General features: G+C 38.5%; 1 protein-coding gene across 8 annotated transcripts in view; it reads right to left on the bottom strand.

Annotated features, from left to right (window-relative positions):
- ADK (adenosine kinase) overlaps nt 1-18,602 on the bottom strand; it is a 573,433-nt gene that overhangs the window by 516,432 nt on the left and 38,399 nt on the right. The gene's annotated exons all lie outside the window — the stretch shown is intronic.

The raw sequence follows: 18,602 nt of genomic DNA, 5'->3' as shown, positions 1-18,602 counted from the left end.
ATCCCATTTGCACTCAGCCTTTTCATTAAAATTAATCTGCCTGAAAATGCACCAGAGATTTGGGTGGAAAAGTCACGTTGGTTCTCCTTTCCAACCTCCCCATTCACAAGTGCCCTTACCCACATTATAAAAAGAACAGCACACTCTCACTCATCCTGAATTGAACTGTATTACATTGCCTAGGGTGTAAGAACCTCTGGAGTGCTACACAAGAAATGATTAGCAATATTTTTGTCTGTAAAATCTTCTTTAATTAAGGTACCACAAACTGACTACAGTGAATCCTGTTTTATATAATATTTCTGTAAAGAATATAGCTAGAAATTAGAAATGGGAATTGTGATAGAATGTTCTATTTGCAGATACACTGTGGAATAAAGCACAAGTTGATGACAAATTTTATTTATAATAAAGTTTATCTCTTCCATACCCTGATTATCATCAAAGATTCATTACTTTCTGGAAAAGTCCTCCTATGAAGCAAAGTTTAGAGAATTTCCAGTAAGAAAAAGACAAAGACTGTGTCAAATTATTTCTTCCAGGCAACAAACTTTAAAACAAGGCTCCTTGCTCTCAGATCTATCTACCAAGGACAAAATATCAGAAGATGGCTATACATGGACATATATCAACCCATTTATTTGAACTGAAAAATGAAGTCAGGTACTTTTGTGTCAGGAAAGTAAATCTGGGGAATAGGACTTGGCCTAGTGGATAGGGCATCCGCCTACCCCATGGGAGGTCCACAGTTCAAACCCCAGGCCTCCTTGACCCGTGTGGAGCTGGCCCACCCACAGTGCTGATACGCACAAGGAGCGCCCTGCCATGCAGGGATGCCCCCCACGTAGGGGAGCCCCACACGCAAGGAGTGTGCCCCGTAAGGAGAGCCACCCAGCACGAAAGAAAGTGCAGCCTGCCCAAGAATGGCGCCGCACACACGGAGAGCTGACACAAAAAGATGATGCAACAAAAAGAAACACAGATTTCCGTGCTGCTGACAACAACAGAAGCAGACAAAAAGAAGAACACGCAGCAAATGGACTCAGAGAACAGACAACTGGGGCGGGGGGGGGGGGAGAAATAAATAAAATTAAATTAAAAAAAAAAAGAAAGTAAATCTGATTGGTTTGACAATGAAGAAATGTTTTGCAAATGAGGTTATAAAGCAGACAGTGGCCTTAAACTGAATAACTCTGAATGAAATACATTTAAAGCACTTGATAAAAACATTTTATCAAAAAATATTGATACAGGTAAATTGAAATGAACAATTTTTAACTTTTCCGAGTACTTTCTGAAAAAATTAAGTTAAACATGATGCCTCTAAGAAAGTAACTAATCAGATATAATTAATAGTTACAATTTAAGTTAGTCAGTAAGCCTTTTTTGGTTTATTACCCAGAATTGCATGTCCCTAAGAACTTTAGCAACTGTCAAGTCAGGTGGTTTCTAATTCTTTGCTTCCAACAAAAATGAAGGTGAACCTAATCAAGTTATGGGCTTTCAGATAAATAATTTTGATGACAGATCATCTGATGATAGAGGAGCCCAAGTGACCACGTCATACTACTTAAATAAAACCCTGACCATTAACATCCAATTGATTACGGGAACCAGATTTTTCAGCAACATATACTTCTGAAGGAAAAAAGAAATAAAACTGATGCTAAATATTGTCTTATTCTAAAAAAGAGTATTATTTGTGGAAAGGGCTGAATTGAAAAAATTAAAGAAACTAAAGAATGGCCTCATTTACCTCATAATAAGGTGCAATTCCAGTAACTTTTTTCCTCCCCCGCCTCCCCATCCTTGCGGCTTTTTGCTTGCTCTCTGCTCTCTGTGTCCATTTGCTGTGTGTTCTTCTGTGTCTGTATTTTTATTTATTTCCCTCCCCTCCTTGCAGCTTGCTTGTCTGCTCTCTGTATCCATTTGTTGCATGCTCTTCTGTGTTTTTGCTTTGTTTCCCTTTTTGTTGTGTCACCTTGCTGAGTAGGCTCTCGTGGCACTTGCAGGCCAGGCAGCACTCTGCGGCGCTCGTGGGCCAGGCGGCACTGCGCGGTACTTCCAGGCGAGCCTGCTTTCACCAGAGAGAGCCACTGGCCCACAAGCGCTGAGGAGTGCCGCCGGCCCGCAAGCTGAGAGCCAACTCAGCAAACTGACGCAACAACAAAAAAAAAGGGAGACAAGTGAAAACACAGAAAAGCGTGCAGCGAATGGACACAGAGAGCAGTCAACAAGCAAGATGCAAGGGGGAGGGGTGGATAATTTTAAAAATAAATAAATAAATAAATACAGATACACAGAAGAACGTACAACAAATGGACAGAGAGCAGACAGCAAGGAAGCCATGGGGGGGGGGGCGGAGAATTAAAAAAACTCAATTAGAAGGTGATGAAGGAAAAAAAAATTGAACTAAATTTAAACCTTGATTCATAACACAGATATTCTCTGTATTCTTAAATTTTTCTTATGTTTCTTTGGTTTAAAAAAATCGTTGATAATTATTTAGTGAAAATACATGACTAGCCATGGATTTTCACTAAAGGAAATTTAAAACATTTGATACTCGGAAGATGCCACTTCTTGGCTCTTGAATTACATCAATACAACCAGCCCATTTTATACCACACATCCCGTTTTATCTCTATCACTCCACTGAGATTTACCTAGCTAACGTCACCAAACACATCATATTGTCAAATCTGTGGATTAGACGTCTCTGTCTAACATTATTGACCACTCTGTCATACAAACCCACTATACCTCATACGACCTGTGTTTACTTCTGCTAATTTCACAATTTCTTTTCAGATTCCTTCCATAAGTATTCTTTATCATTCCATCCATTAGATGTTCTGTGTTGCAGCCCAATTCTTTTCCTTTCTACACTTTCTCTAGAAAAGCTCAACTCCTGGTTGCATAATAATAAATATAATAGTAATAGTAGTAATAATAAACATTTACTAAATAACATGTCAATGTACAATTAAATGTGTATTATTGTGCACACTCTCTCCAGCTATCACTCCTTACCTACAAGAAATATAAATCAAACTGTCTCCTGAAAATGCCCACCTAGATATTGCTTAATCATCTCATACATGAACAAAGTTGAAATCAAACTATCCACCTGCACTACGATGATCCTCCTCTCATATTCCCTAACTCAATTGTAAATACCATCTACCCTGTCACCGTAACAAAAATTGGAATTGCCACACCTCACTGCTTTGCCCTATTCATGAAATCAATCACCAAGTCCTACCTTTAACTCTGAAATATTATTGTACTCTCTCCCAACTGTTCTAACTACAATGATTAGGTTACCATATCTCAATAAATCTAACTAGCCTCCTCTCCTTTAATCTAGCAACTCAAATCCACTACTCCATTGCAGACACAGAAGTCTGTATAATTCTTAAACACCTACTCTGACCATGTCATCACCTTGTTTAAATACCCTCAGGTGTTTTCCATTTCCCTTAGGAGAGAATATGAGAGATATTCCATCTCCTTAGTAGCCAATAACACTAAGTAACATAGGCCAAGCACATACACTATCACATTCAAGCCTATTTATCATTTCCTATATAACTCATGAGTAAACAAAGGCTTCCACAGATTAAACAAGATAACCAAGGTCAAAAAGCTAGGCTCCAGAGCACACTCTTTTGTATAATGCCACTGTAAGTTCTTTTATTTCCACTGTAATGAAGTATTTCTTTCTAGTCTGTCTCCTCAACCAGACACTAATTCATATTTAACTTTGTATTCCCAGTATGTGGTATAATGCTGAACACGAGGAAGGTGCCCGCAAAATTCATATTGGCCTGAAATTATTAAAAATAAATCCAAGAGAGTAGATGTAGCTCAAGCAGTTGAGTGCCTGCTTCCCATGAACAAGGTCACAGGTCCATTCTCTAGTACCTCCTAAAAACAAAACAAACCAACGAAAAAACAACTCTCTTTGGAGAGTGGATATAGCTCAGTGGTTGAATGCCTGCTTCCAATGTATGAGGTCCTGGGTTCAATACCCAGTATCTCCTAAGAAAAAAATAAAACAAACAAAAAAATTGGGGGGTAGCAGATATAGCTCAAGTGACTGAGCACCTGTTTCCCATGTATGAGGTCTCAAGTTCAATCCCTGGTACCTCCTTAAAAACAAACAACAACAACAAAAAAAAAACTCTCATTGGGGAGTGGAGGTAGCTCAGTGGTTGAGCACCTGCTTCCCATGTATGAGGTCCTGGGACCTCCTTAAAAAATACCTGGCACTTTCTTAAAAAATAATAATTATCCATGTTTAGGTAATCTTCACAAGTATCATTTCCCAGATATTCAGCCAAAGTCAGGTCTGAATAACAAAGAATCCATAATGAACACCAATTTATAATATCTGGGGCAACATGATGGATTAATAAATGAATCTGTGTTCATTTAGTATCTATAATTTAGGTCTTACTTAAGGAAACCCAAAAGCAACTCAGGACTAATCACTTAATATGTAAAATAATATACAGATTCAGAGTCAAATACCACTCTATTTCAATTTCTAAGAATTTAGAATTCCAAAGAGCACATTTCTTTTATTTTAATGCAGCTCACAAAGTAGCCAGTAAAAGAAAAATATTCACATAACATTACCAAATATCAGCAATAATCTACAAAATGTTACAGAAAAAAATCCCACAATAGCAACTTTATTTTTGAAATGCAATAAATAAAATAAAATGCCTAGAATAAAACTAAAAATGTGCACCTGTAAAGGGAACCATAAAACTCTACCAAAAAAAAACTATGCTGTACTGTCCAATATGATAACCACTAATCACATATGGCTATTTAAATTAATTAAACCTAGATGAAATTTTAAAATTCAATTGTACTAGCTACATATCACATGCTCAAGAGCCACATATGACTAGTAGTTACCATATGAAATGGTAGACATACATTGCCATCACCACTTACAGATAGGTTGTTTTTCCAAAAACAATAATTTGTTCTTTATCATTTTTGAAACTAAAAAATCAGCAATGATTATTATCATAAGATGTGACTAAGAGAAAACAAACCTAACCATTTAGTCCTTTAATGTATTTCAATTTTATATTTTTGAAAGACATAAAATACCCAAAATAAAGAAATATACATATAGACAGGAAAAGTTAGGTAGTAAAGATCTCCTTTTCCCAAATTAATAAATCTAATCCAATCCCAAAGAAAATCCCAGAAAGAATTTTTGTGGAAGTTTACATCTCATTCAAAATTTATATGGAAAAGGATCAACAATAACTTAGAAAATTCTTAAAGTGGAGAACCTTATTGCAGAACCAGATATCAAGAATTACTGTGAAGCTATAGTAATAAAGATAATAAGTAGTTAAAATAGACGAACAGAAACTAATGGAGAACCTAGAAACCAAGTTATAGAAAAAAAAAAATAGTATTACAGATCAATGGGTAAAGGATGCACAACTAGTTCCCCATAAGGAAAACTTTCTAGAAATTGAATCTCTACTCATAACACATACAAAAATCAATTCAGGGGAGAGGGGCAAGATGGCAACAGCAGAAGCAGCTCCAACAGTCAGCTTGTCCTATAGTACAGTTAGCATTCACCCTGAGCTATTTTTTTATTTTTTTAAAGATTTATTTATTTCTCTCCCCTCCCTCCCCCAACCCCAGTTGTCTGTTCTCTGTGTCTATTTGCTGCGTCGTTTCTTTGTCTGCTTCTTCTGTTGTTGTCAGCAGCACGGGAATCTGTGTCTCTTTTTGTTGCGTCATCTTGTTGTGTCAGCTCTCCGTGTGGGTGGCACCATTCTTAAGCAGGCTGCACTTTCTTTCGCGCTGGGCGGCTCTTTTTACGGGGCGCACTCCTTGCGCGTGGGGCTTCCCTACACAGGGGACACCCCTGAGTGGCACGGCACTCCTTGCCCACATCAGCACTGCACATGGGCCAGCTCCACACGGGTCAAGGAGGCCCGGGGTTTGAACCACAGACCTCCCATGTGGTAGGCGGATGCCCTAACCACTGGGCCAAGTCCGTTTCCCACCCTGAGCTATTTAAACAACGGTTTTGGGGGGCCCAGGAGACCAGAAGAGCATTCGCAACATCCATAAAAGAACAAGAGGACACTACCCATCTGCAGTGAAGATTCCTGAGTCGAGCGCTCCAAGTCGCAGACACTGGTGCCCAAACCCTTCAGGCAGCACAAGCTGCTCAAGAGCTATTCCATGGCTGGACTTGGAAGCTCCATATCCCAAAAATGGGGGAGGAAGAGATGGTCAGGCACCAACTTCATCAACTGGTTAGTAAATTCGACTGGCTAAAGTCTAATCCAAAGAACAGCTGAAGTTTGAGCCTGTCCAAGTCAGAAAGTGACCAGTAGCCTCCACTTTAACTCCACCCAAAGCATGAGGGGAAGTGAAGTTGATTAAAAATCACAGTTAACTGTAGGAACCAGCTTCTTTCAGCTCAGGCTGGATTGCAGCCATAGCCTAGCTTCAGTCTCACCCCCTGCAGGGAAGAAACTGGAGGGACTTGCACCAGCCTCTCTGGGCAACTGCAGTAGCTTTTGGCCCACACAGACTGAATTGTCGGACACTTGTAGCTCTCTCCCCACCCCCCAATAGGATAGGAGCGGAGTGGTGTTTCTCCAGCCTCTCTGGGCAACACAAGCGCTTTCAGTCCACATGGACTGGGTTATTGGACACTGTGGCTCTACACGTCCCCCACAGGATAGGAGGGGGACAGTGTTTCTCCAGCCTCTCTATGCAACTGCAGGTATTTTCAGCCTGCACAGACTGGACCGTTGGACACCTATGGCTCCTTCCCCACCCCGAAAGAACAGGAGGGCGACAGTGTTTCCTCAACCTCTCTGGGTAACCTCAGGTGTTTTCAGCCTGCACAAGTGAGATTTTGGGGCACTCCTGTGGTTCCATCCCCACTCCTGAAAGGGCAGAAGGGACAGTACTCCCTCAAACTCTCGGGGCAACTGAAGGCACTTTCAGTCCACATGGAATAGACTGTTGGGATACTTCTGAGACTTCAATCTCTCCCACCCTCCCCAGGAGGGGAGGAGATGGGCCAGTGCTTTGTCAGTCTTTCTGGGCAACTATGGCCAGTTTAGATATACACATTTTGGTTTGCTGCCCACACCTGCAGCCCCATATCCACCCCAGGCAGGAAGAAAGGGGCATGAAGCTTGATCAGCCTCTCCAGACGATTACAAGTGGTCTAGGCGTGCACAGCTTGGATTACTGCACAAGGCTGCAGCTCTGTCCAAACCCCTAGCAGGGAAGAAAGGTGGGAAAAGCTTCATGGGTTGCTGGGGCAACGCACGCAGCTTCAGCCTCAACGGCTTACAGTACCAACCACAACCTCAGCTCTGACCATGCAACCAGGCAGGGAGAAAGGGCAAGAGACAGATGAAAAAGAGATGAAAAATTCAGATTGACTAAGCACAGGCTACTAAAAAAGTTCCAAATTAAGTTGAACCAAGTATCAAAGTGGGTCTGCGGAAAAAAAGCCAATCAAATAGAAAGTCCTAAAGACAGAAACTGCACCCAGAATAAATACATCTAGTAAACCAGATGCCAAGACCCCATCAAAAAATTACAATCCATACAAAGAAATAGGAAGATATGGCCCAAAGGAACAAGCAAAACTTGCAGATGACATAAAAGAGTTGAGAACGCTAGTCATAGTTGTCCAAACAAATCTCCTTAATAAATTCAATGAGATGGATAAAGAGATTAAGGATATTGAGAAGACGCTGGGTGAGCACAAAAAGAATTTGAAATCATACAAGAAAAAGAGCAGGTCTTAATAAAGGAATGGAAGACACAATAAACAAAATAAAAAACACACTGAAACAAAAACCCAAATTTTTTAAAAAGTGAAATTTAAAAAACCACACTGGAGGTATATACAGCAGATTTGAAGAGACAGAAGAAAGATCAGTAAGCGCGAAGACATGGCCTCTGAAAATGAACATGAAAAAGGATAAAGAATGGAAAAAATTAAACAGGGAACTAAATGATGGCAAAAGACATGCAAACATACACATCATGGGTATCCTAGAAGGAGAAGAGAAGGGAAAGAGGGCAGAAGAAATATGTGAGGAAATGATGGTAGAAAATTTCCCAACCCTACTGAAGGAGATAGATATCCATGTCCAAGAAGCACAACGTACACCCTTCCAAATAACTCTGAACAGACTACTCCGAGGCACGTATTAATAAGAATGCTGAAGGTCAAATACAAAGAAAAACCTAAGAGAAGAAAGAGAAAAGCAATGCATCACATACAAGGGATGCACAATAAGCTTAAATGCTGATTTCTCATCAGAAATCATGGAAGCAAGAAGGCAGTGATATATTTAAGATACTGAAAGAGAAAAACTGCCAACCAAGAATCTTACATTCAACAAGACTGTCCTTCAAAAATGAGGCTGAGTTTAGAATACACAGAGATAAACAGAAACTGAAAGAGTTTGTAACCAAGAGACAGGATCTGCAGGAAATATTAAAGGGAGTGCTACAGCCTGAAAAGACAGGAGACAGAGGCCTGGAAGCGAGTCTAGAAATGAAGATTATATCAGTAAAAGTAACTAAAAGTGTAAAAAAGAGTGGTGAAAATAACAATAAAACCCTAAAGTCAAAAGGAGTGAAGAACTGCCCTTACAGTAGTAACATGAATATTAATGGATTAAACTCCCCAATCAAAAGATACAAACAGAATGGATAAGAAAATATGAGCCATCTATATGCTGTCTACAAGAGACTCACCTTAGACCCAAGGATACGAATATATTGAAAGTGAAAGGCTGGAAAAAGATATTCCATGCATGCAATAACAAAAAACAAAAAATAAAACAAAAAAGGGAGGGGAGTAGCTAGACTTAAATCAGAAAATCAGATGAAACACACTTTAAGAGCAAAGCTGTTGGGCAGCAGATATGGCTCAGGCAATTGGGTCCCGCCTCCTACAGGGAGGCATGGGGTTCTGTTCTTGGTACCTCTTAAAGAAGACAAACAATGAGCACAGACCACAAGCAGAAACAAGCAGGGAGAAGAGGATTTGGCTCAATGGACAGAGCATCCGCCTACCACATGCGAGGTCCATGGTTCAAACCCAGGGCCTCCTGACCCATGTGATGAGCTGGCCCACGCACAGTGCTGATGCGCACAAGGAATGCCCTGCCAGGAAGGGTGTCCCCTGAGTAGGGGAGTCCCACACGCAAGGAGTGCACCCTGTAAGGAGAGCCACCCAGCTTGAAAAAAGTGCAGCCCGCCCAGGAGTGGCACCGCACACACAGAGAGCTGACGCAGGAAGATGATGCAACAAAGGAGACACAGATTCCCAGTGCCACAGACAAGAATGTAAGTGGGACACACAGAAAATGGACACAGAGAGCAGACAACTGGGGTGGGGGAGGAGAGGGCAGGGAAGGGGAGAGAAAAAAAACAAAACAAAAAGCAAGCAGGGAGAGGATGTGGTTCAAGCAGTTGAGTGCCTGCCTCCCACATGGGAAGTCCCAGGTTCAGCTCCCAGTGCCTCCAAAAGAAGAGACAGACAGACAACAAGCAGACAGCGGGCAGACAACAAGCCAAAAAGACAATGAGCAAAACCAACAAACAAACAGATGAGGGAGCCATTTCAGGGGGAAAAATTTTTTTTAAATAAAATAAAAACTGCTATTAGACACAGGAAGGACATTATATATTAATAAAAGGGGTAATTCACCAGGAAGAAATAATCACAAATGTATATGCACCTAACCAGGAGGCCCCAAATTACATGAGGCAAACACTAGCAAAACTGAAGGGAGAAAAAGAAGTCTCTATGATAATAGTTAGAGACTTCAATACAGGACTCTCATCACTATATAGAACATCTGGGCAAGGGTCAATAAAAAAAGTTTGAATACTATAATACATGATCTAAATCTAATACACATATGCAGAACATTGCAGCCCCAAACAGCAAGATTTACATTCTTCTAAAGTGCTCGTGTAGGGAAACGGACTTTGGCCCAGTGGTTAGGGCGCCCGTCTACCATATGGGAGGTCCGCGGTTCAAACCCCGGGCCTCCTTGAACCGTGTGGAGCTGGCCATGCGCAGTGCCGATGCGCGCAAGGAGTGCCGAGCCACGCAAGGGTGTCCCCCGCGTGGGGGAGCCCCACGCGCAAGGAGTGCGCCCGTGAGGAAAGCTGCCCAGTGTGAAAAGAAAGAGCAGCCTGCCCAGGAATGGCGTCGCCCACACTTCCCGTGCCGCTGACGACGACAGAAGCGGACAAAGAAACAAGACACAACAAATAGACACCAAGAACAGACAACCAGGGGAGGGGGGGAAATTAAATAAATAAATAAATCTTTAAAAAAAATAAAAAATAAAAAAATAAAGTGCTCATGTATATGCAGAATAAAGCATGAATCAATGCACATGCTATTTCCTATTAATCTTAAATAAAAATCTACAATGATAATAAAAAAATAAAGTGCTCATGGATCTTATTCCAAGATAGACCATATGTTGAGTCATGAGACAGGTCTCAATAAATTTAAAGATCAAAATTATACAAAATTTTATAATTTTATATAATAACGGAATAAAGCTGGAAATTAAAAGGCATAAAAGGAGAAAGCTACAAAATATAACATGGGAAACGGATGTGGCTCAACTGATAGAGCATCCGTCTACCATATAGGAGGTCCAGGGTTTGGTACCCAGGACCTCCTGACCCGTATGGTGAGCTGGCCCACATGCAGTGCTGCCGCACGCAAGGAGTGCCATGCCACGCAGGGGTGTCCCCCATGTAGGGGAGCCCCATGCGCAAGGAGTGCATCCTGCAAGGAGAGCCACCCCATGCAAAAAAAAGTGCACCCCACTCAAGAATGGCACCACACATATGGAGAGCTGACACAGCAACAAGACACAACAAAAAAAGACACAGATACCCAGTACTGCTGACAAGAATGCAGGCAGAGGGAAGTGGATTTGGCTCAACTGATAAGAGTGTCCGCCTACCATGTGGGAGGTCCAGGGTTCAAATTCAGGGCCTCCTGCCTCATGTGGTGAGCTGGTCCACACGCAGTGCTGATGCGTGCAAGGAGTGCTGCGCCATGCAGGGGTGTCCCTTGAATAGGGGAGCCCCACATGCAAGGAGAGCGCCCCACAACGAGAGCCGCCATGTGTGAAAAAAGTGCAGCCTGCCCAAGAATGGCGCCACATACATGGAGAGTTGATGCAACAAGATGATGCAACAAAAAGAGACACAGATACCCGGTGCCACCTGACAAGAATGCAAGTGGACACAGAAAAACACACAGCCAATGGACACAATGGGGGGGGGGATAAATTTTAAAAAAATTTTTATTAATAAAGAATGCAGGTGGACACAGAACACACAGCAAATGGACACAGAGAGCAGACAATTGGGGGGGGGAGACGGGAGAGAACTAAATAAAAATCTTAAAAAAAAAATAAAAAATATAACGTGAGACTGTATAACATAGTGAAACCTCAAGTGAAATATGAATGAGTAATATAATACTGCATATATTAAGAATGTTTTACAAAATATAAACTAGAGAGATGGAAAGAGAATAGAGCTATGTATGGCAGAGGAAGCACAGAGATTGAGAAATGATGCTTTATTTTTGTTGTTTTGTATTATTGGAATCATGAAAATGCTCTAACAATGATGAAGTGAGGAAATGTATAACTATGTGCTTATAGCAAATAATCACTTTGTACACTCTGGATAGATGTTTGCTTCATTACTATGTATCAATAAAATTAATTTTTTAAAAAAAGATGTAAATTCTACCCAAATTCATTTAGATTCAAAGCAGTCCCAATAAAAATTCCAATAGCTTTTTTAAAGAAATGGAAAACTCAATTGTCAAATTTATTTGGAAGGGTAATGGGTCTCAAATAGCCAGAAACATCTTAAAAAGGAAGAATGAAGTTGGAGGACTCTCACTTCTGGACTTTTTAATCATATTATCTCACTACAGTGGTAAAAACAGCATGGCAGCATGGCACTGCATAATGACAGACATACAGACCAATGGAACCAAACTGATGGTTCAGAAACAGACCCTCACATCTCTGGTCAAGTGATTTTTTTTTTTGAAAAACATACAAGAACATACATAAACAATAAGTATATAGGGTCAAGTGATTTTTGACAGGGTTGTCAAGCCCACGCAGCTGGGGCAGAACAATCTACTCAACAAATGGTGCTGGAAGAACTGGATATATATTCAACACTTTTCTGATTCAAAGGATTTTGTCAAGAAGGTGAAAAGGCAGTCCACTCAATGGGAGAATATTTAGAAACCAAGTATCTGATATGGGTTTGATTGCCATGTGCTATAGTGAGAGCATAAAACTCAACAAAAGATTAGGCAAAAAACTAAAAAATATATAATTAAAAATTTAAAAAAGCAGAGCAGTCAATCCAATTAAAAACAGGCAAAAGACAAATAGACATTTCTCTAAAGAGGACATACAAATGACAAAAATTCATCAATATCACTAGCTATTAGGGAAATGCAAATCGAAACTACAATAAGGTATCACCTCATACCTCATAGAATGGCCATTATTAAAATAAAACAAAATAATAAGTGCTGGAGAAGATGGGGAGAAATAAATATGGTATATTCATATAGTGGAATACTGTGCTGCTGAAAGAAATGTGAAGTTCGGACACATGGTAACAGGGATGAACCTTGAGGACATTTTGCTAAGAGAAATAAGCAAGACACAAAAGGACAAATATTACATGGACTCAATAATATGAACTAAATATGAAGGATAAACACAGAGTTAAAACCAAGAATATAAGTTACTAGGAGACAGGATGAGGACCGAGAAGGAATACTGATATGCAATGTATACAGAATTTTTAAGTAATTTGACTATAAAAGTGTGGAAATGGAAAGAGTTGATGGTAACACAGTATAACAGTTATCACACAGCTGGTTTATGAATGGGATTGTGGCAGAAAGTGGTAGTCTAGAGCTATAAATGTTAACCGCAAGAAAACTAGAGAATAATCTAGGGACTGAATATAGGGAACCTGGAGGCAAATGAGGATTGTAGCTAATAGTAGAAATATAAGAATGTTCTTCTATGCACTAGAACAAATATACATCACTATTACAAGGTGGTAAGAGTATGGGGATGCATGGGGAAAATAGAATGTAGCTTATGGACAATAGTTAACAACGATATTGTAATATTCTTGCCTAAGTGTCAAAAAAGGTACTGTGTTAATAATAGGGGGGTATGGAAAAAATAAACCTAAAATATGGTACAGACTATAGTTAGTGGTGATAGTCTGATGATGTTCTCTCATAATCTTTAAAAAATGTTTCACGACAACTTAAGGTGTTCGTGGAGGGGTGTTTTATGGGAATTCTGCACATTATGCATGATTGTTTTCTAAGTTCACAACTTCTTATATACACACATATAAATTAAACCAAATTTACATTAAATAGTGCATATGAAATTGGAGATGCTTAATGTGTAAACATGCTTGACTCCAAATTTAGAATAGCAATCATAATGAAGAATGAACCAGTGAGCTCCTTTTAAAATCACACATCCAAAGATATAAAGTTCAAATTAAGTTTCAAAATAAAAATGGATTTCAAATAAAATACTTTTCCATAAATGATTTTCTCTTGGGGGTAGAGCCAACTCAGTGGGAAACATGACCTGCATATTGCCTTCCCTTATAAATTTAGCATGGTTTTTCTATGACTATTCCAAATCACTGATAAATACTTTCTCATTAATGAACAAAAGGATGTACTCTTAGAGCACTCTTGAGAATCACAAACATTGTTAATGCATTTATTTCATACCCTTTGTGAACAGATAGAAAGGTTTATGTTTCCAAACCTTCAAAAATGGATAAAACGCAATGTGTCACCCCCCTTTCAGGATCAGTTTCTATTTTATATTTAATTATAAATCTCTGTAATCTTTAAATGCTTAAATTTTATCTTCTGCTTTATTTTATGTATGGTTTAAGAATTTAGTAATGAGAAATTAATGGGGAAAAAAAAACAATTAAACCCCTAAATGTTAATTAAAGACCTAAGGTAAAGGCCAATTAAAGAACTAAGAATAATGTTAAAACTTAAGAAAATATAATAAAATAGCTTTATAAAAAATTAACTACAAGAATGTCAGAGCACTTTCCAATTAATTTTAATGCAAAACAATGATCATTTTTAACCTAACATATGGAGTCTTATGTGACACTACAAACAGTTTTTCACTTTCAAATTTTCCCCCTTACCCCCACCTTCAAATTTAATATACACTCATTATAGTGGTAATGCATCTTCATTTATACAAATAATTTACTTGTAAATTATTGACATTGAAAATTAGCACCGAAATTTATGACCAGCTATTATTACATTGAATATTTTTAGAGTGAACACTGAGTAATCTTTTATGTATGCATATATTAACTAAGATTTATCTAGTATTTATAGCATATATTATTAAATATTTAGATCTGTCAGAAAAACCTATATTTCCTCAGCTACTTTAGCTTCCCTTCATTAAAACTGAATATTTGTGTTTCGAATGATGGTTTTTCTTTCCCAATTACCATTTAATTATTTCATTCCTCTTACTACCATGTTATTTATCAAGTATCAGGAAAAGCCAAGGCACACCTGTCTTACTCTTTCCTTTCCCATTCCTCTTAAAATACAACCTTTCCAAAATTAAACCAGTACTTATGTGGAAGTATCTGTAATTCCCAATTTTCTACTCCCCTCATATCCACTGTGTCTCTTCAAAACACTAGAAAAGATTCTTTTCAGTAGCCTACTTCCTGCCACAAGGACTCCTACTAATTTTCAGTTGTTTAATTTGCCTCTCACATGTCAATCTTTTTTTTTTTCCAATTAGATAAAGATCCCTTTTTTTTTTTTTATTCTGTGGAAAAAGTAGCTTTAAATCAACAATGAGGAATTCCAGGAAAAAAAATATTTAATTTTTGGATGACTATTAAATATCTAGTTGATATTTCTAAATCACAGCAATGCTTGCTCTATTCTGGAATCAGTTCAATTCTAGGCAACCTACCAACCTTCCAATACAAGAACTGCTTTGTTTTGAAAACTCAATCAACAAGAAAATTGTTGAGTCTTTCAATCACTCACAAAGAAACTGACTCATCTATTCTAACACATACATTCAAACTAAGCATTAACAATTTTTGGCACAAATTACATACATTTTTCTCAACTAAGCTATGGCTATAATTGAAGGAAAACACAATTTCACAAATATAAACCTTTACATGTCTAGATATGTAACTGAGTTTTTCACTTTCAAACTAATACCTCTAATAATATAGCAGAGAATAAAGAATACAGGTTTTACAATTAAAACAAACCTAGATTTTGAATCTCTACTCTGTAATGTTTTGTGATCACGGACAAATCTCTTAAGATCTAAGTTTTCCTTATAAGAATATCTATCTCATAAAGTAGTCATGAGAAGTAAAATGATATCATATGCAAATATGCTTAATACATGCTTAATAAACCCTGAGTCTCAGCTCATCTCCGGAGGCACCAAGTACCTCAGAGGACATGGATAAGGCATGAAGCTAAAAGTGGGGGGCGGGAAGGGGGGAAACTGACTGCCATCTCACCATCACAACTTAGAATTCCTAGAAGAAACTAGAAATTTAGTCTCTGGAGGACCAAACAAAAGCTCTGAACCAGGGGGCAAGAGGGACAAGAGGCACAACAGGAACAGCCCATAGATATAGATGAAAATGCCTATTATGGTACCTCTAGTCCCCTTCCCCTGCCCACCAGAAAGAAAATTATAAGAATTTTCCATGAAAAATTGAGATCAAGATGACTTCCAAATACTAGTATTAGGGGTCACCCCTCAAAAAAGGTAGGCTTTTAGCACAATCAAGCTATAATAAAGCCCTTCAGCCATGGATACCAACTTTTTAAGAATTCGTTGAGTGTATTTGGAAAAAAATATTTTTTATTTATTAGTAATATTTTGCTGAATAAAAACTTAACTCTAACGGCTTGGCCCAACAAACGTTTATTACCGCACACAATTTCTGAGGGTCGGGATTCTAGGAGTGGCTTAGCTGAGCCATTTTGGCTGAAGGTCTCTCATGAGGTCAGGCTGTCAACCGGGGCTGCAGTTACCTCAGGGTTCAACAGGGGATGGAGAATCCACTTCCAAGCTCACTTACATGATTGTAGGTAGGCCTCAGTTTCTCACCTGTTTCTACCCAATTGGGCCTCTACAGTCAGATTGTGCTACAGTTTTTACCAGTTTCTAAAACCTGGTAAGCAAGGTGGTAAATAACCAGAAACTCTTCAACAGTTAAAAAGACCACGTGAGTATAAAAAACCCAAGAATGGCAAAAGCAAGCTTCTCAGAGAGTCTGAAGAAATCCTCTCCATCACCCAATATCATGATTAGGTAATCTTCTCCATAGGGACTTGAAGGCCAGGAAGTTTGCCCCTTGAATATGGAGTGCTATTGTGTCCTCTGCTCTGGAAGCCATCCTCATGTAATCATGTTCTTAGATCCTTTCTTTACATCAAAGGAACTTTTATCCTTTGTGTCTCCAATCAAGCACCTTTATGAAAATCACACACAGAAATATTAGTATATTTCCTTGAAATCAGGCAGATACCAGAAAAAACAGCAAATAGAATTTAAAATGGTTTCTTCTGGAAAAAGATCACTAAAAGCAAGGAAAGAGGTCGAAGATGCTGCAAAAGACTGACATTTTTCCCTTAAAAAAACCTTCCATACTAATTCTGTTTTTAACTAGTATTAGTTTTACCTCAGTTTTTATTGATAAGGCCAAATGCTTTAACACACAAAGAACCACAAATACAAATATTTCATGAAAATAATTTTGATAGTTAACTCACTATCAAAGTGTAAGACACTAATAAGCATATATTTAATTCCCTTGGTATAGTACTTAGCAAACTATTCTGGGATAATTTATTTTTACACAGTTCAAATGTAAAATACTTACTTAGACTGCTCTGTAATACAAGGCTAAGCATATCCTATTAAAATAAGAAACATTTTCAAATTCATTTTGGAAGAAAGGGTCAAGGACATAATAATAGGGAAGTCTCTACCTTTTATGGTTTGAATCCAAAAACTTCCTTGTTATCTCTAAGTATTAATTTCAAAATTGAGGTTAAAAGTTAAAATCTTCCCAAAATAAAAATATTAAAATTCTTCAGACAGCCATTTAGGATCAGTTGCTAGTAAAATAAAGAAGCTACTTGATTTCACAGTAGCAGTCAGCACGCTGCCAGGTCAAAAGCATTCTGATCCTATTTATGTGAACTTTTAAAAAATATTCATCCCACACACTATTGCATATAAAAGGGCAAACTACACATAAGAGTGCACACAGTATTACCCCATAAAAATAAACATTTATCTCTAGGTTATGTGCACCTAGAGATGTCTAAAAGCATGTTACCAAAACAATTAAAGTAGTTTTACCTATAATAAAATTTCAAATACTTTTTTACTTTCTCTTTATTTTTTTTTTAAGGAATGATTATGAATTGGTAGCTTCCTGAAGAAAACATCTCACAAATAAAGGAGATCTAACTTCAAACCAATGATTTCAAGTTCAACTGATTGTTTTGTTCATATGTGCTTTCTGGAGGTGTAATGGACAATAAACTATTTACACTTAAAGTGTTCAATGTGATGAGTTTTCATACATTTATACATATGTAAAATCATCAACACCATCAAAGTAATAAACATAACCCCAAAACCTCCCTGCTCAAGAGTGCCTACAACTGCAAACAGGAGAATTGTATCCATCATCCAAGTGGAATCTAAGTGCCCTCTCGATACAGAGGTGGAGTGGACATAACCATCCCAGGGTCCACAGAATGGAGGAATAGAGTATGGATTAGAGTGGACTTATTGATATTCTATTCTGGAACTAATGTGATTAGTAATGGAACCAAATGTAGCATTGAGATGGAGAAAGTGGCCATGGAAGCTGCTGAGGGTGGGAAGTGGGAAGAAGAGATGTGATGTGGGGGCATTTTCAGGACTTGGAGTTGTCCTGGGTGGTGCTGCAGGGACAGTTACTGGACGTTGTATGTCCTCCCATGGCCCACAGGGTGAACTGGGGGAGAGTGTAAACTATAATGTGGACCATTGACCATGTGGTGCAGCAGAGCTCAGAGATATATTCACCAAGTGCAATGAATGTCCCATGATGATGGAGGAGATTGTTGTTATAAGAGGAGCGGGGTGATTGGGGTGTGGGGGGGTATATGGGGACCTATTTTTTTAATGTAACACTAAAAAAAAAGAAAGACAAAGAAATTTAAAAAAAAAAAAAGCTCCCTGCTGAGTAATCTCTCCTTTCCTCTTCCATCATAACCTGGCCCCATCCACATGTAACTAATGATCTCCTTTCTGCCAGTATAGATGAATTTGAATTTTCTAGAATTTCATATAAATGTAATCATACAATACATGATTTTTTTTTTGTCTAGCTTCTTTCAATTC

This window comes from Dasypus novemcinctus, chromosome 6 (assembly GCF_030445035.2).
Source record: "Dasypus novemcinctus isolate mDasNov1 chromosome 6, mDasNov1.1.hap2, whole genome shotgun sequence".
In the NCBI taxonomy this organism is placed as follows: domain Eukaryota; kingdom Metazoa; phylum Chordata; class Mammalia; order Cingulata; family Dasypodidae; genus Dasypus; species Dasypus novemcinctus.
Note: the sequence above shows the minus strand (reverse complement) of the source record. Positions and strands in the feature narration are given on the sequence as shown.